At 47.6% G+C, this 19,640-nt stretch overlaps 26 non-coding genes across 26 annotated transcripts; 10 read left to right on the top strand and 16 right to left on the bottom strand.

The window, feature by feature from the left end:
• Positions 1 to 304: 304 nt before the first annotated feature.
• On the bottom strand, positions 305 to 376 carry TRNAW-CCA (transfer RNA tryptophan (anticodon CCA)). The gene has a single exon. It is a non-coding gene; the product is annotated as a tRNA-Trp (tRNA).
• A 248-nt stretch (positions 377 to 624) lies between these two features.
• Positions 625 to 698, bottom strand: TRNAN-GUU (transfer RNA asparagine (anticodon GUU)). The gene has a single exon. It is a non-coding gene; the product is annotated as a tRNA-Asn (tRNA).
• A 207-nt stretch (positions 699 to 905) lies between these two features.
• Positions 906 to 976, top strand: TRNAG-GCC (transfer RNA glycine (anticodon GCC)). Its single transcript has one exon. It is a non-coding gene; the product is annotated as a tRNA-Gly (tRNA).
• A 1,627-nt stretch (positions 977 to 2,603) lies between these two features.
• Positions 2,604 to 2,674, top strand: TRNAG-GCC (transfer RNA glycine (anticodon GCC)). Its single transcript has one exon. It is a non-coding gene; the product is annotated as a tRNA-Gly (tRNA).
• A 71-nt stretch (positions 2,675 to 2,745) lies between these two features.
• On the bottom strand, positions 2,746 to 2,817 carry TRNAW-CCA (transfer RNA tryptophan (anticodon CCA)). Its single transcript has one exon. It is a non-coding gene; the product is annotated as a tRNA-Trp (tRNA).
• Positions 2,818 to 3,065: 248 nt separating this feature from the next.
• On the bottom strand, positions 3,066 to 3,139 carry TRNAN-GUU (transfer RNA asparagine (anticodon GUU)). Its single transcript has one exon. It is a non-coding gene; the product is annotated as a tRNA-Asn (tRNA).
• Positions 3,140 to 3,346: 207 nt separating this feature from the next.
• On the top strand, positions 3,347 to 3,417 carry TRNAG-GCC (transfer RNA glycine (anticodon GCC)). The gene has a single exon. It is a non-coding gene; the product is annotated as a tRNA-Gly (tRNA).
• Positions 3,418 to 5,186: 1,769 nt separating this feature from the next.
• Positions 5,187 to 5,258, bottom strand: TRNAW-CCA (transfer RNA tryptophan (anticodon CCA)). Its single transcript has one exon. It is a non-coding gene; the product is annotated as a tRNA-Trp (tRNA).
• Positions 5,259 to 5,506: 248 nt separating this feature from the next.
• TRNAN-GUU (transfer RNA asparagine (anticodon GUU)) lies at positions 5,507 to 5,580 on the bottom strand. The gene has a single exon. It is a non-coding gene; the product is annotated as a tRNA-Asn (tRNA).
• Positions 5,581 to 5,787: 207 nt separating this feature from the next.
• TRNAG-GCC (transfer RNA glycine (anticodon GCC)) lies at positions 5,788 to 5,858 on the top strand. The gene has a single exon. It is a non-coding gene; the product is annotated as a tRNA-Gly (tRNA).
• A 1,769-nt stretch (positions 5,859 to 7,627) lies between these two features.
• Positions 7,628 to 7,699, bottom strand: TRNAW-CCA (transfer RNA tryptophan (anticodon CCA)). The gene has a single exon. It is a non-coding gene; the product is annotated as a tRNA-Trp (tRNA).
• A 248-nt stretch (positions 7,700 to 7,947) lies between these two features.
• On the bottom strand, positions 7,948 to 8,021 carry TRNAN-GUU (transfer RNA asparagine (anticodon GUU)). The gene has a single exon. It is a non-coding gene; the product is annotated as a tRNA-Asn (tRNA).
• A 207-nt stretch (positions 8,022 to 8,228) lies between these two features.
• On the top strand, positions 8,229 to 8,299 carry TRNAG-GCC (transfer RNA glycine (anticodon GCC)). The gene has a single exon. It is a non-coding gene; the product is annotated as a tRNA-Gly (tRNA).
• Positions 8,300 to 10,052: 1,753 nt separating this feature from the next.
• TRNAW-CCA (transfer RNA tryptophan (anticodon CCA)) lies at positions 10,053 to 10,124 on the bottom strand. The gene has a single exon. It is a non-coding gene; the product is annotated as a tRNA-Trp (tRNA).
• A 248-nt stretch (positions 10,125 to 10,372) lies between these two features.
• On the bottom strand, positions 10,373 to 10,446 carry TRNAN-GUU (transfer RNA asparagine (anticodon GUU)). The gene has a single exon. It is a non-coding gene; the product is annotated as a tRNA-Asn (tRNA).
• Positions 10,447 to 10,653: 207 nt separating this feature from the next.
• Positions 10,654 to 10,724, top strand: TRNAG-GCC (transfer RNA glycine (anticodon GCC)). The gene has a single exon. It is a non-coding gene; the product is annotated as a tRNA-Gly (tRNA).
• Positions 10,725 to 12,493: 1,769 nt separating this feature from the next.
• TRNAW-CCA (transfer RNA tryptophan (anticodon CCA)) lies at positions 12,494 to 12,565 on the bottom strand. The gene has a single exon. It is a non-coding gene; the product is annotated as a tRNA-Trp (tRNA).
• A 248-nt stretch (positions 12,566 to 12,813) lies between these two features.
• TRNAN-GUU (transfer RNA asparagine (anticodon GUU)) lies at positions 12,814 to 12,887 on the bottom strand. Its single transcript has one exon. It is a non-coding gene; the product is annotated as a tRNA-Asn (tRNA).
• Positions 12,888 to 13,094: 207 nt separating this feature from the next.
• On the top strand, positions 13,095 to 13,165 carry TRNAG-GCC (transfer RNA glycine (anticodon GCC)). Its single transcript has one exon. It is a non-coding gene; the product is annotated as a tRNA-Gly (tRNA).
• Positions 13,166 to 14,918: 1,753 nt separating this feature from the next.
• Positions 14,919 to 14,990, bottom strand: TRNAW-CCA (transfer RNA tryptophan (anticodon CCA)). The gene has a single exon. It is a non-coding gene; the product is annotated as a tRNA-Trp (tRNA).
• A 248-nt stretch (positions 14,991 to 15,238) lies between these two features.
• On the bottom strand, positions 15,239 to 15,312 carry TRNAN-GUU (transfer RNA asparagine (anticodon GUU)). The gene has a single exon. It is a non-coding gene; the product is annotated as a tRNA-Asn (tRNA).
• Positions 15,313 to 15,519: 207 nt separating this feature from the next.
• On the top strand, positions 15,520 to 15,590 carry TRNAG-GCC (transfer RNA glycine (anticodon GCC)). Its single transcript has one exon. It is a non-coding gene; the product is annotated as a tRNA-Gly (tRNA).
• Positions 15,591 to 17,217: 1,627 nt separating this feature from the next.
• On the top strand, positions 17,218 to 17,288 carry TRNAG-GCC (transfer RNA glycine (anticodon GCC)). The gene has a single exon. It is a non-coding gene; the product is annotated as a tRNA-Gly (tRNA).
• A 71-nt stretch (positions 17,289 to 17,359) lies between these two features.
• TRNAW-CCA (transfer RNA tryptophan (anticodon CCA)) lies at positions 17,360 to 17,431 on the bottom strand. The gene has a single exon. It is a non-coding gene; the product is annotated as a tRNA-Trp (tRNA).
• A 248-nt stretch (positions 17,432 to 17,679) lies between these two features.
• TRNAN-GUU (transfer RNA asparagine (anticodon GUU)) lies at positions 17,680 to 17,753 on the bottom strand. The gene has a single exon. It is a non-coding gene; the product is annotated as a tRNA-Asn (tRNA).
• A 207-nt stretch (positions 17,754 to 17,960) lies between these two features.
• Positions 17,961 to 18,031, top strand: TRNAG-GCC (transfer RNA glycine (anticodon GCC)). Its single transcript has one exon. It is a non-coding gene; the product is annotated as a tRNA-Gly (tRNA).
• The last annotated feature ends 1,609 nt before the right edge of the window (positions 18,032 to 19,640 follow it).

Genomic DNA, 19,640 nt, shown 5'->3' with positions numbered 1-19,640 from the left:
ATTCATAGTTATAGTCTCCTGCATCTGATTCTTGCCATCTTCATGTGAAACGTTGGCGTTATCATGTCTGCTGCGCACACTTTGTTCATATGTGTACAATTTAAGTGTGTGCACCTGATCACTGTCTTGGGCAGAGCTCTGCCTGTGAACAACCCATGTGAAGCATTGGTGGTTCAGTGGTAGAATTCTCGCCTGCCACGCGGGAGGCCCGGGTTCGATTCCCAGCCAATGCAAGACTGCTTTCTTTTGACTTTGTTTTCGAAAGGAAATATATGACCTCAGTGGGGAATAAAATGGTAAGCAGTGACCCCGACGTGATTTGAACACGCAACCTTCTGATCTGGAGTCAGACGCGCTACCGTTGCGCCACGAGGTCCTTACACTTACAGCTTTCGGAGCCAGATCAACAAATGCTGTGGGCCTTTTGACTTATTTTCCCCTCCTCATATGCCTACAGTTGTATTACAGAGCTTGACCTTTTGTTTTCTATCCTAATTATGAAATTGACTGCAGGTGCCGAGAGAACGCAGAGAATTGAAATATTCAGGGAAAGGGTGTCCAGCAGGAGAGAGCAAAGGTATGTATCTGTTTTCCATTCAAGTGTTTCATTCAGGCAAAATAATACGTCCCTGGGTGGGCTTGAACCACCAACCTTTCGGTTAACAGCCGAACGCGCTAACCGATTGCGCCACAGAGACGAGTAACTACAGCATCTTTCCTTAGACTCAATATATATCTTGATATGTATGTGCCTGCCTGGAGCTTGTCTTATATAAGCCATCATCATGTGAAACTTTGGCGTTGTCATGTCTGCTGCGCACACTTTGTTCATATGTGTACAATTTAAGTGTGTGCACCTGATCACTGTCTTGGACAGAGCTATGCCTGTGAACTCTCCATGTGAAGCATTGGTGGTTCAGTGGTAGAATTCTCGCCTGCCACGCGGGAGGCCCGGGTTCGATTCCCGGCCAATGCAATGCTGCGTTCCTTTGACTTTGTTTTCGAAAGGAAATATATGAACTCAGTGGGGAATAAAATGGTAAGCAGTGACCCCGACGTGATTTGACCACGCAACCTTCTGATCTGGAGTCAGACGCGCTACCGTTGCGCCACAAGGTCCTTACACTTACAGCCTTCAAGCCAGATCAACAAATGCTGATGGCCTTTTGACTTATTTTCCCCTCCTCATATGCCTACAGTTGTATTACAGGGCTAGGCCTTTTGTTTTCTATCCTAATTATGAAATTGACTGCAGGTGCAGAGAGAACGCAGAGGATTGAAATGTTCAGATAAAGGGTCTTAAGCAGGAGAGAGCAGAGGTACGTATCTGTGTTTCATTAAAGTGTTTCATGCCGGCAAAAAGGATACTTCCCTGGGTGGGCTTGAACCACCAACCTTTCTGTTAACAACCGAACGCGCTAACCATTTGCACCACAGAGGTTAATAACTGTAGCACAGTTCCTGAGACTCAATATATATCTTGATAATTGTGTGCCTGCCTGGAGCTTGTGTTATATAATGCGTCTTTATGCCATACAGCATTTCTCATTTGCTTAGTGTCTTGTTATTGTTGGACGTAATGATGAATAGACTACTGTCTAATGGTCTTAGAGCCAGTATTACTACCGGTCCCAGTGTATGAGACACATACATGACTTTTCTGTTGCCTGCTTAGCATAGCTCCCTGCTCCTCTGTAGGTGTGCTACCAGCCAGTAAGGCGTGTGCCTTGCCCATCAGATGTGTTATGTTAGACTTGACTTCTCTGTGAGCAAAGTCTCCCTCCCATAGCAGGTGCTTTCTCTGAACTCTTGACTTGTAAGACTGCTGGGAAAGGCCCTCCCTAGCCCCTCACTCAGATAGATACATTTACCTTCAGAGCTCAGCTTTGGAGAAAGAGATTGGGGAGAGAGCAAATAGGGGAAGGCCCATGGTGCACACTTTATTTTACATAAAAGCAGGGGCTTGTGGGAGGACAGGGACAAGAGGGTTCTCAGGGAAAGAAATCCCAGGAGTATTGATGGCTAGGCCCTGAAACACAACAATCCCGGATTGGCAAGGCACAATATGCCTGTGCAACAGGCCTGACCCTAGGCTTCCGGAGTTCTTGGTCACAAAAGGCTCCAGTGATCTAAGCCCGACCAGGGCTGTGCCCGACCAGGGCTGTAGGCCGCGTTGGGAGCGCGTTAGGGACGCGTAAAGGGACGCAGGGCGCAGAACTCTGCCCGTTTCACCCCAGCATTTAGGGGAGGACACAGAATCTGGGAAAGCCAGTGGGAAGGATTTTCCAGGAGGAGAGTTCAGTGAGATAATCTGAAACACAATAGTGCTGGTGATCTGGCGGGTGCATTCTGTGAACCACTTTTGTCGGGAGCAGCCTGCCATCATGCCCTGATAAACACAACTCTAGTCCCAAGCCAGTGACCTCAGCAAATGCAAAGACATTCATAGTTATAGTCTCCTGCATCTGATTCTTGCCATCTTCATGTGAAACGTTGGCGTTATCATGTCTGCTGCGCACACTTTGTTCATATGTGTACAATTTAAGTGTGTGCACCTGATCACTGTCTTGGGCAGAGCTCTGCCTGTGAACAACCCATGTGAAGCATTGGTGGTTCAGTGGTAGAATTCTCGCCTGCCACGCGGGAGGCCCGGGTTTGATTCCCGGCCAATGCAAGACTGCTTTCTTTTGACTTTGTTTTCGAAAGGAAATATATGACCTCAGTGGGGAATAAAATGGTAAGCAGTGACCCCGACGTGATTTGGACACGCAACCTTCTGATCTGGAGTCAGACGCGCTACCGTTGCGCCACGAGGTCCTTACACTTACAGCTTTCGGAGCCAGATCAACAAATGCTGTGGGCCTTTTGACTTATTTTCCCCTCCTCATATGCCTACAGTTGTATTACAGAGCTTGACCTTTTGTTTTCTATCCTAATTATGAAATTGACTGCAGGTGCCGAGAGAACGCAGAGAATTGAAATATTCAGGGAAAGGGTGTCCAGCAGGAGAGAGCAAAGGTATGTATCTGTTTTCCATTCAAGTGTTTCATTCAGGCAAAATAATACGTCCCTGGGTGGGCTTGAACCACCAACCTTTCGGTTAACAGCCGAACGCGCTAACCGATTGCGCCACAGAGACGAGTGACTACAGCGTCTTTCCTTAGACTCAATATATATCTTGATATGTATGTGCCTGCCTGGAGCTTGTCTTATATAAGCCATCATCATGTGAAACTTTGGCGTTGTCATGTCTGCTGCGCACACTTTGTTCATATGTGTACAATTTAAGTGTGTGCACCTGATCACTGTCTTGGACAGAGCTATGCCTGTGAACTCCCCATGTGAAGCATTGGTGGTTCAGTGGTAGAATTCTCGCCTGCCACGCGGGAGGCCCGGGTTTGATTCCCGGCCAATGCAAGGCTGCGTTCCTTTGACTTTGTTTTCGAAAGGAAATATATGAACTCAGTGGGGAATAAAATGGTAAGCAGTGACCCCGACGTGATTTGACCACGCAACCTTCTGATCTGGAGTCAGACGCGCTACCGTTGCGCCACAAGGTCCTTACACTTACAGCCTTCAAGCCAGATCAACAAATGCTGATGGCCTTTTGACTTATTTTCCCCTCCTCATATGCCTACAGTTGTATTACAGGGCTAGGCCTTTTGTTTTCTATCCTAATTATGAAATTGACTGCAGGTGCAGAGAGAACGCAGAGGATTGAAATGTTCAGATAAAGGGTCTTAAGCAGGAGAGAGCAGAGGTACGTATCTGTGTTTCATTAAAGTGTTTCATGCCGGCAAAAAGGATACTTCCCTGGGTGGGCTTGAACCACCAACCTTTCTGTTAACAACCGAACGCGCTAACCATTTGCACCACAGAGGTTAATAACTGTAGCTCAGTTCCTGAGACTCAATATATATCTTGATAATTGTGTGCCTGCCTGGAGCTTGTGTTATATAATGCGTCTTTATGCCATACAGCATTTCTCATTTGCTTAGTGTCTTGTTATTGTTGGACGTAATGATGAATAGACTACTGTCTAATGGTCTTAGAGCCAGTATTACTACCGGTCCCAGTGTATGAGACACATACATGACTTTTCTGTTGCCTGCTTAGCATAGCTCCCTGCTCCTCTGTAGGTGTGCTACCAGCCAGTAAGGCGTGTGCCTTGCCCATCAGATGTGTTATGTTAGACTTGACTTCTCTGTGAGCAAAGTCTCCCTCCCATAGCAGGTGCTTTCTCTGAACTCTTGACTTGTAAGACTGCTGGGAAAGGCCCTCCCTAGCCCCTCACTCAGATAGATACATTTACCTTCAGAGCTCAGCTTTGGAGAAAGAGATTGGGGAGAGAGCAAATAGGGGAAGGCCCATGGTGCACACTTTATTTTACATAAAAGCAGGGGCTTGTGGGAGGACAGGGACAAGAGGGTTCTCAGGGAAAGAAATCCCAGGAGTATTGATGGCTAGGCCCTGAAACACAACAATCCCGGATTGGCAAGGCACAATATGCCTGTGCAACAGGCCTGACCCTAGGCTTCCGGAGTTCTTGGTCACAAAAGGCTCCAGTGATCTAAGCCCGACCAGGGCTGTGCCCGACCAGGGCTGTAGGCCGCGTTGGGAGCGCGTTAGGGACGCGTAAAGGGACGCAGGGCGCAGAACTCTGCCCGTTTCACCCCAGCATTTAGGGGAGGACACAGAATCTGGGAAAGCCAGTGGGAAGGATTTTCCAGGAGGAGAGTTCAGTGAGATAATCTGAAACACAATAGTGCTGGTGATCTGGCGGGTGCATTCTGTGAACCACTTTTGTCGGGAGCAGCCTGCCATCATGCCCTGATAAACACAACTCTAGTCCCAAGCCAGTGACCTCAGCAAATGCAAAGACATTCATAGTTATAGTCTCCTGCATCTGATTCTTGCCATCTTCATGTGAAACGTTGGCGTTATCATGTCTACTGCGCACACTTTGTTCATATGTGTACAATTTAAGTGTGTGCACCTGATCACTGTCTTGGGCAGAGCTCTGCCTGTGAACAACCTATGTGAAGCATTGGTGGTTCAGTGGTAGAAGTCTCGCCTGCCACGCGGGAGGCCCGGGTTCGATTCCCGGCCAATGCAAGACTGCTTTCTTTTGACTTTGTTTTTGAAAGGAAATATATGACCTCAGTGGGGAATAAAATGGTAAGCAGTGACCCCGACGTGATTTGGACACGCAACCTTCTGATCTGGAGTCAGACGCGCTACCGTTGCGCCACGAGGTCCTTACACTTACAGCTTTCGGAGCCAGATCAACAAATGCTGTGGGCCTTTTGACTTATTTTCCCCTCCTCATATGCCTACAGTTGTATTACAGAGCTTGACCTTTTGTTTTCTATCCTAATTATGAAATTGACTGCAGGTGCCGAGAGAACGCAGAGAATTGAAATATTCAGGGAAAGGGTGTCCAGCAGGAGAGAGCAAAGGTATGTATCTGTTTTCCATTCAAGTGTTTCATTCAGGCAAAATAATACGTCCCTGGGTGGGCTTGAACCACCAACCTTTCGGTTAACAGCCGAACGCGCTAACCGATTGCGCCACAGAGACGAGTGACTACAGCATCTTTCCTTAGACTCAATATATATCTTGATATGTATGTGCCTGCCTGGAGCTTGTCTTATATAAGCCATCATCATGTGAAACTTTGGCGTTGTCATGTCTGCTGCGCACACTTTGTTCATATGTGTACAATTTAAGTGTGTGCACCTGATCACTGTCTTGGACAGAGCTATGCCTGTGAACTCCCCATGTGAAGCATTGGTGGTTCAGTGGTAGAATTCTCGCCTGCCACGCGGGAGGCCCGGGTTTGATTCCCGGCCAATGCAAGGCTGCGTTCCTTTGACTTTGTTTTCGAAAGGAAATATATGAACTCAGTGGGGAATAAAATGGTAAGCAGTGACCCCGACGTGATTTGACCACGCAACCTTCTGATCTGGAGTCAGACGCGCTACCGTTGCGCCACAAGGTCCTTACACTTACAGCCTTCAAGCCAGATCAACAAATGCTGATGGCCTTTTGACTTATTTTCCCCTCCTCATATGCCTACAGTTGTATTACAGGGCTAGGCCTTTTGTTTTCTATCCTAATTATGAAATTGACTGCAGGTGCAGAGAGAACGCAGAGGATTGAAATGTTCAGATAAAGGGTCTTAAGCAGGAGAGAGCAGAGGTACGTATCTGTGTTTCATTAAAGTATTTCATGCCGGCAAAAAGGATACTTCCCTGGGTGGGCTTGAACCACCAACCTTTCTGTTAACAACCGAACGCGCTAACCATTTGCACCACAGAGGTTAATAACTGTAGCTCAGTTCCTGAGACTCAATATATATCTTGATAATTGTGTGCCTGCCTGGAGCTTGTGTTATATAATGCGTCTTTATGCCATACAGCATTTCTCATTTGCTTAGTGTCTTGTTATTGTTGGACGTAATGATGAATAGACTACTGTCTAATGGTCTTAGAGCCAGTATTACTACCGGTCCCAGTGTATGAGACACATACATGACTTTTCTGTTGCCTGCTTAGCATAGCTCCCTGCTCCTCTGTAGGTGTGCTACCAGCCAGTAAGGCGTGTGCCTTGCCCATCAGATGTGTTATGTTAGACTTGACTTCTCTGTGAGCAAAGTCTCCCTCCCATAGCAGGTGCTTTCTCTGAACTCTTGACTTGTAAGACTGCTGGGAAAGGCCCTCCCTAGCCCCTCACTCAGATAGATACATTTACCTTCAGAGCTCAGCTTTGGAGAAAGAGATTGGGGAGAGAGCAAATAGGGGAAGGCCCATGGTGCACACTTTATTTTACATAAAAGCAGGGGCTTGTGGGAGGACAGGGACAAGAGGGTTCTCAGGGAAAGAAATCCCAGGAGTATTGATGGCTAGGCCCTGAAACACAACAATCCCGGATTGGCAAGGCACAATATGCCTGTGCAACAGGCCTGACCCTAGGCTTCCGGAGTTCTTGGTCACAAAAGGCTCCAGTGATCTAAGCCCGACCAGGGCTGTGCCCGACCAGGGCTGTAGGCCGCGTTGGGAGCGCGTTAGGGACGCGTAAAGGGACGCAGGGCGCAGAACTCTGCCCGTTTCACCCCAGCATTTAGGGGAGGACACAGAATCTGGGAAAGCCAGTGGGAAGGATTTTCCAGGAGGAGAGTTCAGTGAGATAATCTGAAACACAATAGTGCTGGTGATCTGGCGGGTGCATTCTGTGAACCACTTTTGTCGGGAGCAGCCTGCCATCATGCCCTGATAAACACAACTCTAGTCCCAAGCCAGTGACCTCAGCAAATGCAAAGACATTCATAGTTATAGTCTCCTGCATCTGATTCTTGCCATCTTCATGTGAAACGTTGGCGTTATCATGTCTGCTGCGCACACTTTGTTCATATGTGTACAATTTAAGTGTGTGCACCTGATCACTGTCTTGGGCAGAGCTCTGCCTGTGAACAACCTATGTGAAGCATTGGTGGTTCAGTGGTAGAAGTCTCGCCTGCCACGCGGGAGGCCCGGGTTCGATTCCCGGCCAATGCAAGACTGCTTTCTTTTGACTTTGTTTTCGAAAGGAAATATATGACCTCAGTGGGGAATAAAATGGTAAGCAGTGACCCCGACGTGATTTGGACACGCAACCTTCTGATCTGGAGTCAGACGCGCTACCGTTGCGCCACGAGGTCCTTACACTTACAGCTTTCGGAGCCAGATCAACAAATGCTGTGGGCCTTTTGACTTATTTTCCCCTCCTCATATGCCTACAGTTGTATTACAGAGCTTGACCTTTTGTTTTCTATCCTAATTATGAAATTGACTGCAGGTGCCGAGAGAACGCAGAGAATTGAAATATTCAGGGAAAGGGTGTCCAGCAGGAGAGAGCAAAGGTATGTATCTGTTTTCCATTCAAGTGTTTCATTCAGGCAAAATAATACGTCCCTGGGTGGGCTTGAACCACCAACCTTTCGGTTAACAGCCAAACGCGCTAACCGATTGCGCCACAGAGACGAGTGACTACAGCATCTTTCCTTAGACTCAATATATATCTTGATATGTATGTGCCTGCCTGGAGCTTGTCTTATATAAGCCATCATCATGTGAAACTTTGGCGTTGTCATGTCTGCTGCGCACACTTTGTTCATATGTGTACAATTTAAGTGTGTGCACCTGATCACTGTCTTGGACAGAGCTATGCCTGTGAACTCCCCATGTGAAGCATTGGTGGTTCAGTGGTAGAATTCTCGCCTGCCACGCGGGAGGCCCGGGTTCGATTCCCGGCCAATGCAAGGCTGCGTTCCTTTGACTTTGTTTTCGAAAGGAAATATATGAACTCAGTGGGGAATAAAATGGTAAGCAGTGACCCCGACGTGATTTGACCACGCAACCTTCTGATCTGGAGTCAGACGCGCTACCGTTGCGCCACAAGGTCCTTACACTTACAGCCGTCAAGCCAGATCAACAAATGCTGATGGCCTTTTGACTTATTTTCCCCTCCTCATATGCCTACAGTTGTATTACAGGGCTAGGCCTTTTGTTTTCTATCCTAATTATGAAATTGACTGCAGGTGCAGAGAGAACGCAGAGGATTGAAATGTTCAGATAAAGGGTCTTAAGCAGGAGAGAGCAGAGGTACGTATCTGTGTTTCATTAAAGTGTTTCATGCCGGCAAAAAGGATACTTCCCTGGGTGGGCTTGAACCACCAACCTTTCTGTTAACAACCGAACGCGCTAACCATTTGCACCACAGAGGTTAATAACTGTAGCTCAGTTCCTGAGACTCAATATATATCTTGATAATTGTGTGCCTGCCTGGAGCTTGTGTTATATAATGCATCTTTATGCCATACAGCATTTCTCATTTGCTTAGTGTCTTGTTATTGTTGGACGTAATGATGAATAGACTACTGTCTAATGGTCTTAGAGCCAGTATTACTACCGGTCCCAGTGTATGAGACACATACATGACTTTTCTGTTGCCTGCTTAGCATAGCTCCCTGCTCCTCTGTAGGTGTGCTACCAGCCAGTAAGGCGTGTGCCTTGCCCATCAGATGTGTTATGTTAGACTTGACTTCTCTGTGAGCAAAGTCTCCCTCCCATAGCAGGTGCTTTCTCTGAACTCTTGACTTGTAAGACTGCTGGGAAAGGCCCTCCCTAGCCCCTCACTCAGATAGATACATTTACCTTCAGAGCTCAGCTTTGGAGAAAGAGATTGGGGAGAGAGCAAATAGGGGAAGGCCCATGGTGCACACTTTATTTTACATAAAAGCAGGGGCTTGTGGGAGGACAGGGACAAGAGGGTTCTCAGGGAAAGAAATCCCAGGAGTATTGATGGCTAGGCCCTGAAACACAACAATCCCGGATTGGCAAGGCACAATATGCCTGTGCAACAGGCCTGACCCTAGGCTTCCGGAGTTCTTGGTCACAAAAGGCTCCAGTGATCTAAGCCCGACCAGGGCTGTAGGCCGCGTTGGGAGCGCGTTAGGGACGCGTAAAGGGACGCAGGGCGCAGAACTCTGCCCGTTTCACCCCAGCATTTAGGGGAGGACACAGAATCTGGGAAAGCCAGTGGGAAGGATTTTCCAGGAGGAGAGTTCAGTGAGATAATCTGAAACACAATAGTGCTGGTCATCTGGCGGGTGCATTCTGTGAACCACTTTTGTCGGGAGCAGCCTGCCATCATGCCCTGATAAACACAACTCTAGTCCCAAGCCAGTGACCTCAGCAAATGCAAAGACATTCATAGTTATAGTCTCCTGCATCTGATTCTTGCCATCTTCATGTGAAACGTTGGCGTTATCATGTCTGCTGCGCACACTTTGTTCATATGTGTACAATTTAAGTGTGTGCACCTGATCACTGTCTTGGGCAGAGCTCTGCCTGTGAACAACCCATGTGAAGCATTGGTGGTTCAGTAGTAGAATTCTCGCCTGCCACGCGGGAGGCCCGGGTTCGATTCCCAGCCAATGCAAGACTGCTTTCTTTTGACTTTGTTTTCGAAAGGAAATATATGACCTCAGTGGGGAATAAAATGGTAAGCAGTGACCCCGACGTGATTTGAACACGCAACCTTCTGATCTGGAGTCAGACGCGCTACCGTTGCGCCACGAGGTCCTTACACTTACAGCTTTCGGAGCCAGATCAACAAATGCTGTGGGCCTTTTGACTTATTTTCCCCTCCTCATATGCCTACAGTTGTATTACAGAGCTTGACCTTTTGTTTTCTATCCTAATTATGAAATTGACTGCAGGTGCCGAGAGAACGCAGAGAATTGAAATATTCAGGGAAAGGGTGTCCAGCAGGAGAGAGCAAAGGTATGTATCTGTTTTCCATTCAAGTGTTTCATTCAGGCAAAATAATACGTCCCTGGGTGGGCTTGAACCACCAACCTTTCGGTTAACAGCCGAACGCGCTAACCGATTGCGCCACAGAGACGAGTAACTACAGCATCTTTCCTTAGACTCAATATATATCTTGATATGTATGTGCCTGCCTGGAGCTTGTCTTATATAAGCCATCATCATGTGAAACTTTGGCGTTGTCATGTCTGCTGCGCACACTTTGTTCATATGTGTACAATTTAAGTGTGTGCACCTGATCACTGTCTTGGACAGAGCTATGCCTGTGAACTCTCCATGTGAAGCATTGGTGGTTCAGTGGTAGAATTCTCGCCTGCCACGCGGGAGGCCCGGGTTCGATTCCCGGCCAATGCAATGCTGCGTTCCTTTGACTTTGTTTTCGAAAGGAAATATATGAACTCAGTGGGGAATAAAATGGTAAGCAGTGACCCCGACGTGATTTGACCACGCAACCTTCTGATCTGGAGTCAGACGCGCTACCGTTGCGCCACAAGGTCCTTACACTTACAGCCTTCAAGCCAGATCAACAAATGCTGATGGCCTTTTGACTTATTTTCCCCTCCTCATATGCCTACAGTTGTATTACAGGGCTAGGCCTTTTGTTTTCTATCCTAATTATGAAATTGACTGCAGGTGCAGAGAGAACGCAGAGGATTGAAATGTTCAGATAAAGGGTCTTAAGCAGGAGAGAGCAGAGGTACGTATCTGTGTTTCATTAAAGTGTTTCATGCCGGCAAAAAGGATACTTCCCTGGGTGGGCTTGAACCACCAACCTTTCTGTTAACAACCGAACGCGCTAACCATTTGCACCACAGAGGTTAATAACTGTAGCACAGTTCCTGAGACTCAATATATATCTTGATAATTGTGTGCCTGCCTGGAGCTTGTGTTATATAATGCGTCTTTATGCCATACAGCATTTCTCATTTGCTTAGTGTCTTGTTATTGTTGGACGTAATGATGAATAGACTACTGTCTAATGGTCTTAGAGCCAGTATTACTACCGGTCCCAGTGTATGAGACACATACATGACTTTTCTGTTGCCTGCTTAGCATAGCTCCCTGCTCCTCTGTAGGTGTGCTACCAGCCAGTAAGGCGTGTGCCTTGCCCATCAGATGTGTTATGTTAGACTTGACTTCTCTGTGAGCAAAGTCTCCCTCCCATAGCAGGTGCTTTCTCTGAACTCTTGACTTGTAAGACTGCTGGGAAAGGCCCTCCCTAGCCCCTCACTCAGATAGATACATTTACCTTCAGAGCTCAGCTTTGGAGAAAGAGATTGGGGAGAGAGCAAATAGGGGAAGGCCCATGGTGCACACTTTATTTTACATAAAAGCAGGGGCTTGTGGGAGGACAGGGACAAGAGGGTTCTCAGGGAAAGAAATCCCAGGAGTATTGATGGCTAGGCCCTGAAACACAACAATCCCGGATTGGCAAGGCACAATATGCCTGTGCAACAGGCCTGACCCTAGGCTTCCGGAGTTCTTGGTCACAAAAGGCTCCAGTGATCTAAGCCCGACCAGGGCTGTGCCCGACCAGGGCTGTAGGCCGCGTTGGGAGCGCGTTAGGGACGCGTAAAGGGACGCAGGGCGCAGAACTCTGCCCGTTTCACCCCAGCATTTAGGGGAGGACACAGAATCTGGGAAAGCCAGTGGGAAGGATTTTCCAGGAGGAGAGTTCAGTGAGATAATCTGAAACACAATAGTGCTGGTGATCTGGCGGGTGCATTCTGTGAACCACTTTTGTCGGGAGCAGCCTGCCATCATGCCCTGATAAACACAACTCTAGTCCCAAGCCAGTGACCTCAGCAAATGCAAAGACATTCATAGTTATAGTCTCCTGCATCTGATTCTTGCCATCTTCATGTGAAACGTTGGCGTTATCATGTCTGCTGCGCACACTTTGTTCATATGTGTACAATTTAAGTGTGTGCACCTGATCACTGTCTTGGGCAGAGCTCTGCCTGTGAACAACCTATGTGAAGCATTGGTGGTTCAGTGGTAGAAGTCTCGCCTGCCACGCGGGAGGCCCGGGTTCGATTCCCGGCCAATGCAAGACTGCTTTCTTTTGACTTTGTTTTCGAAAGGAAATATATGACCTCAGTGGGGAATAAAATGGTAAGCAGTGACCCCGACGTGATTTGGACACGCAACCTTCTGATCTGGAGTCAGACGCGCTACCGTTGCGCCACGAGGTCCTTACACTTACAGCTTTCGGAGCCAGATCAACAAATGCTGTGGGCCTTTTGACTTATTTTCCCCTCCTCATATGCCTACAGTTGTATTACAGAGCTTGACCTTTTGTTTTCTATCCTAATTATGAAATTGACTGCAGGTGCCGAGAGAACGCAGAGAATTGAAATATTCAGGGAAAGGGTGTCCAGCAGGAGAGAGCAAAGGTATGTATCTGTTTTCCATTCAAGTGTTTCATTCAGGCAAAATAATACGTCCCTGGGTGGGCTTGAACCACCAACCTTTCGGTTAACAGCCAAACGCGCTAACCGATTGCGCCACAGAGACGAGTGACTACAGCATCTTTCCTTAGACTCAATATATATCTTGATATGTATGTGCCTGCCTGGAGCTTGTCTTATATAAGCCATCATCATGTGAAACTTTGGCGTTGTCATGTCTGCTGCGCACACTTTGTTCATATGTGTACAATTTAAGTGTGTGCACCTGATCACTGTCTTGGACAGAGCTATGCCTGTGAACTCCCCATGTGAAGCATTGGTGGTTCAGTGGTAGAATTCTCGCCTGCCACGCGGGAGGCCCGGGTTCGATTCCCGGCCAATGCAAGGCTGCGTTCCTTTGACTTTGTTTTCGAAAGGAAATATATGAACTCAGTGGGGAATAAAATGGTAAGCAGTGACCCCGACGTGATTTGACCACGCAACCTTCTGATCTGGAGTCAGACGCGCTACCGTTGCGCCACAAGGTCCTTACACTTACAGCCGTCAAGCCAGATCAACAAATGCTGATGGCCTTTTGACTTATTTTCCCCTCCTCATATGCCTACAGTTGTATTACAGGGCTAGGCCTTTTGTTTTCTATCCTAATTATGAAATTGACTGCAGGTGCAGAGAGAACGCAGAGGATTGAAATGTTCAGATAAAGGGTCTTAAGCAGGAGAGAGCAGAGGTACGTATCTGTGTTTCATTAAAGTGTTTCATGCCGGCAAAAAGGATACTTCCCTGGGTGGGCTTGAACCACCAACCTTTCTGTTAACAACCGAACGCGCTAACCATTTGCACCACAGAGGTTAATAACTGTAGCTCAGTTCCTGAGACTCAATATATATCTTGATAATTGTGTGCCTGCCTGGAGCTTGTGTTATATAATGCATCTTTATGCCATACAGCATTTCTCATTTGCTTAGTGTCTTGTTATTGTTGGACGTAATGATGAATAGACTACTGTCTAATGGTCTTAGAGCCAGTATTACTACCGGTCCCAGTGTATGAGACACATACATGACTTTTCTGTTGCCTGCTTAGCATAGCTCCCTGCTCCTCTGTAGGTGTGCTACCAGCCAGTAAGGCGTGTGCCTTGCCCATCAGATGTGTTATGTTAGACTTGACTTCTCTGTGAGCAAAGTCTCCCTCCCATAGCAGGTGCTTTCTCTGAACTCTTGACTTGTAAGACTGCTGGGAAAGGCCCTCCCTAGCCCCTCACTCAGATAGATACATTTACCTTCAGAGCTCAGCTTTGGAGAAAGAGATTGGGGAGAGAGCAAATAGGGGAAGGCCCATGGTGCACACTTTATTTTACATAAAAGCAGGGGCTTGTGGGAGGACAGGGACAAGAGGGTTCTCAGGGAAAGAAATCCCAGGAGTATTGATGGCTAGGCCCTGAAACACAACAATCCCGGATTGGCAAGGCACAATATGCCTGTGCAACAGGCCTGACCCTAGGCTTCCGGAGTTCTTGGTCACAAAAGGCTCCAGTGATCTAAGCCCGACCAGGGCTGTAGGCCGCGTTGGGAGCGCGTTAGGGACGCGTAAAGGGACGCAGGGCGCAGAACTCTGCCCGTTTCACCCCAGCATTTAGGGGAGGACACAGAATCTGGGAAAGCCAGTGGGAAGGATTTTCCAGGAGGAGAGTTCAGTGAGATAATCTGAAACACAATAGTGCTGGTCATCTGGCGGGTGCATTCTGTGAACCACTTTTGTCGGGAGCAGCCTGCCATCATGCCCTGATAAACACAACTCTAGTCCCAAGCCAGTGACCTCAGCAAATGCAAAGACATTCATAGTTATAGTCTCCTGCATCTGATTCTTGCCATCTTCATGTGAAACGTTGGCGTTATCATGTCTGCTGCGCACACTTTGTTCATATGTGTACAATTTAAGTGTGTGCACCTGATCACTGTCTTGGGCAGAGCTCTGCCTGTGAACAACCCATGTGAAGCATTGGTGGTTCAGTGGTAGAATTCTCGCCTGCCACGCGGGAGGCCCGGGTTCGATTCCCAGCCAATGCAAGACTGCTTTCTTTTGACTTTGTTTTCGAAAGGAAATATATGACCTCAGTGGGGAATAAAATGGTAAGCAGTGACCCCGACGTGATTTGAACACGCAACCTTCTGATCTGGAGTCAGACGCGCTACCGTTGCGCCACGAGGTCCTTACACTTACAGCTTTCGGAGCCAGATCAACAAATGCTGTGGGCCTTTTGACTTATTTTCCCCTCCTCATATGCCTACAGTTGTATTACAGAGCTTGACCTTTTGTTTTCTATCCTAATTATGAAATTGACTGCAGGTGCCGAGAGAACGCAGAGAATTGAAATATTCAGGGAAAGGGTGTCCAGCAGGAGAGAGCAAAGGTATGTATCTGTTTTCCATTCAAGTGTTTCATTCAGGCAAAATAATACGTCCCTGGGTGGGCTTGAACCACCAACCTTTCGGTTAACAGCCGAACGCGCTAACCGATTGCGCCACAGAGACGAGTAACTACAGCATCTTTCCTTAGACTCAATATATATCTTGATATGTATGTGCCTGCCTGGAGCTTGTCTTATATAAGCCATCATCATGTGAAACTTTGGCGTTGTCATGTCTGCTGCGCACACTTTGTTCATATGTGTACAATTTAAGTGTGTGCACCTGATCACTGTCTTGGACAGAGCTATGCCTGTGAACTCTCCATGTGAAGCATTGGTGGTTCAGTGGTAGAATTCTCGCCTGCCACGCGGGAGGCCCGGGTTCGATTCCCGGCCAATGCAATGCTGCGTTCCTTTGACTTTGTTTTCGAAAGGAAATATATGAACTCAGTGGGGAATAAAATGGTAAGCAGTGACCCCGACGTGATTTGACCACGCAACCTTCTGATCTGGAGTCAGACGCGCTACCGTTGCGCCACAAGGTCCTTACACTTACAGCCTTCAAGCCAGATCAACAAATGCTGATGGCCTTTTGACTTATTTTCCCCTCCTCATATGCCTACAGTTGTATTACAGGGCTAGGCCTTTTGTTTTCTATCCTAATTATGAAATTGACTGCAGGTGCAGAGAGAACGCAGAGGATTGAAATGTTCAGATAAAGGGTCTTAAGCAGGAGAGAGCAGAGGTACGTATCTGTGTTTCATTAAAGTGTTTCATGCCGGCAAAAAGGATACTTCCCTGGGTGGGCTTGAACCACCAACCTTTCTGTTAACAACCGAACGCGCTAACCATTTGCACCACAGAGGTTAATAACTGTAGCACAGTTCCTGAGACTCAATATATATCTTGATAATTGTGTGCCTGCCTGGAGCTTGTGTTATATAATGCGTCTTTATGCCATACAGCATTTCTCATTTGCTTAGTGTCTTGTTATTGTTGGACGTAATGATGAATAGACTACTGTCTAATGGTCTTAGAGCCAGTATTACTACCGGTCCCAGTGTATGAGACACATACATGACTTTTCTGTTGCCTGCTTAGCATAGCTCCCTGCTCCTCTGTAGGTGTGCTACCAGCCAGTAAGGCGTGTGCCTTGCCCATCAGATGTGTTATGTTAGACTTGACTTCTCTGTGAGCAAAGTCTCCCTCCCATAGCAGGTGCTTTCTCTGAACTCTTGACTTGTAAGACTGCTGGGAAAGGCCCTCCCTAGCCCCTCACTCAGATAGATACATTTACCTTCAGAGCTCAGCTTTGGAGAAAGAGATTGGGGAGAGAGCAAATAGGGGAAGGCCCATGGTGCACACTTTATTTTACATAAAAGCAGGGGCTTGTGGGAGGACAGGGACAAGAGGGTTCTCAGGGAAAGAAATCCCAGGAGTATTGATGGCTAGGCCCTGAAACACAACAATCCCGGATTGGCAAGGCACAATATGCCTGTGCAACAGGCCTGACCCTAGGCTTCCGGAGTTCTTGGTCACAAAAGGCTCCAGTGATCTAAGCCCGACCAGGGCTGTGCCCGACCAGGGCTGTAGGCCGCGTTGGGAGCGCGTTAGGGACGCGTAAAGGGACGCAGGGCGCAGAACTCTGCCCGTTTCACCCCAGCATTTAGGGGAGGACACAGAATCTGGGAAAGCCAGTGGGAAGGATTTTCCAGGAGGAGAGTTCAGTGAGATAATCTGAAACACAATAGTGCTGGTGATCTGGCGGGTGCATTCTGTGAACCACTTTTGTCGGGAGCAGCCTGCCATCATGCCCTGATAAACACAACTCTAGTCCCAAGCCAGTGACCTCAGCAAATGCAAAGACATTCATAGTTATAGTCTCCTGCATCTGATTCTTGCCATCTTCATGTGAAACGTTGGCGTTATCATGTCTGCTGCGCACACTTTGTTCATATGTGTACAATTTAAGTGTGTGCACCTGATCACTGTCTTGGGCAGAGCTCTGCCTGTGAACAACCCATGTGAAGCATTGGTGGTTCAGTGGTAGAATTCTCGCCTGCCACGCGGGAGGCCCGGGTTTGATTCCCGGCCAATGCAAGACTGCTTTCTTTTGACTTTGTTTTCGAAAGGAAATATATGACCTCAGTGGGGAATAAAATGGTAAGCAGTGACCCCGACGTGATTTGGACACGCAACCTTCTGATCTGGAGTCAGACGCGCTACCGTTGCGCCACGAGGTCCTTACACTTACAGCTTTCGGAGCCAGATCAACAAATGCTGTGGGCCTTTTGACTTATTTTCCCCTCCTCATATGCCTACAGTTGTATTACAGAGCTTGACCTTTTGTTTTCTATCCTAATTATGAAATTGACTGCAGGTGCCGAGAGAACGCAGAGAATTGAAATATTCAGGGAAAGGGTGTCCAGCAGGAGAGAGCAAAGGTATGTATCTGTTTTCCATTCAAGTGTTTCATTCAGGCAAAATAATACGTCCCTGGGTGGGCTTGAACCACCAACCTTTCGGTTAACAGCCGAACGCGCTAACCGATTGCGCCACAGAGACGAGTGACTACAGCGTCTTTCCTTAGACTCAATATATATCTTGATATGTATGTGCCTGCCTGGAGCTTGTCTTATATAAGCCATCATCATGTGAAACTTTGGCGTTGTCATGTCTGCTGCGCACACTTTGTTCATATGTGTACAATTTAAGTGTGTGCACCTGATCACTGTCTTGGACAGAGCTATGCCTGTGAACTCCCCATGTGAAGCATTGGTGGTTCAGTGGTAGAATTCTCGCCTGCCACGCGGGAGGCCCGGGTTTGATTCCCGGCCAATGCAAGGCTGCGTTCCTTTGACTTTGTTTTCGAAAGGAAATATATGAACTCAGTGGGGAATAAAATGGTAAGCAGTGACCCCGACGTGATTTGACCACGCAACCTTCTGATCTGGAGTCAGACGCGCTACCGTTGCGCCACAAGGTCCTTACACTTACAGCCTTCAAGCCAGATCAACAAATGCTGATGGCCTTTTGACTTATTTTCCCCTCCTCATATGCCTACAGTTGTATTACAGGGCTAGGCCTTTTGTTTTCTATCCTAATTATGAAATTGACTGCAGGTGCAGAGAGAACGCAGAGGATTGAAATGTTCAGATAAAGGGTCTTAAGCAGGAGAGAGCAGAGGTACGTATCTGTGTTTCATTAAAGTGTTTCATGCCGGCAAAAAGGATACTTCCCTGGGTGGGCTTGAACCACCAACCTTTCTGTTAACAACCGAACGCGCTAACCATTTGCACCACAGAGGTTAATAACTGTAGCTCAGTTCCTGAGACTCAATATATATCTTGATAATTGTGTGCCTGCCTGGAGCTTGTGTTATATAATGCGTCTTTATGCCATACAGCATTTCTCATTTGCTTAGTGTCTTGTTATTGTTGGACGTAATGATGAATAGACTACTGTCTAATGGTCTTAGAGCCAGTATTACTACCGGTCCCAGTGTATGAGACACATACATGACTTTTCTGTTGCCTGCTTAGCATAGCTCCCTGCTCCTCTGTAGGTGTGCTACCAGCCAGTAAGGCGTGTGCCTTGCCCATCAGATGTGTTATGTTAGACTTGACTTCTCTGTGAGCAAAGTCTCCCTCCCATAGCAGGTGCTTTCTCTGAACTCTTGACTTGTAAGACTGCTGGGAAAGGCCCTCCCTAGCCCCTCACTCAGATAGATACATTTACCTTCAGAGCTCAGCTTTGGAGAAAGAGATTGGGGAGAGAGCAAATAGGGGAAGGCCCATGGTGCACACTTTATTTTACATAAAAGCAGGGGCTTGTGGGAGGACAGGGACAAGAGGGTTCTCAGGGAAAGAAATCCCAGGAGTATTGATGGCTAGGCCCTGAAACACAACAATCCCGGATTGGCAAGGCACAATATGCCTGTGCAACAGGCCTGACCCTAGGCTTCCGGAGTTCTTGGTCACAAAAGGCTCCAGTGATCTAAGCCCGACCAGGGCTGTGCCCGACCAGGGCTGTAGGCCGCGTTGGGAGCGCGTTAGGGACGCGTAAAGGGACGCAGGGCGCAGAACTCTGCCCGTTTCACCCCAGCATTTAGGGGAGGACACAGAATCTGGGAAAGCCAGTGGGAAGGATTTTCCAGGAGGAGAGTTCAGTGAGATAATCTGAAACACAATAGTGCTGGTGATCTGGCGGGTGCATTCTGTGAACCACTTTTGTCGGGAGCAGCCTGCCATCATGCCCTGATAAACACAACTCTAGTCCCAAGCCAGTGACCTCAGCAAATGCAAAGACATTCATAGTTATAGTCTCCTGCATCTGATTCTTGCCATCTTCATGTGAAACGTTGGCGTTATCATGTCTACTGCGCACACTTTGTTCATATGTGTACAATTTAAGTGTGTGCACCTGATCACTGTCTTGGGCAGAGCTCTGCCT

The sequence above is a fragment of the Lissotriton helveticus genome, chromosome 1_2, assembly GCF_964261635.1.
Source record: "Lissotriton helveticus chromosome 1_2, aLisHel1.1, whole genome shotgun sequence".
Classification (NCBI taxonomy): Eukaryota; Metazoa; Chordata; class Amphibia; order Caudata; family Salamandridae; genus Lissotriton; species Lissotriton helveticus.
This window is presented reverse-complemented; position numbering and strand designations above follow the sequence as displayed.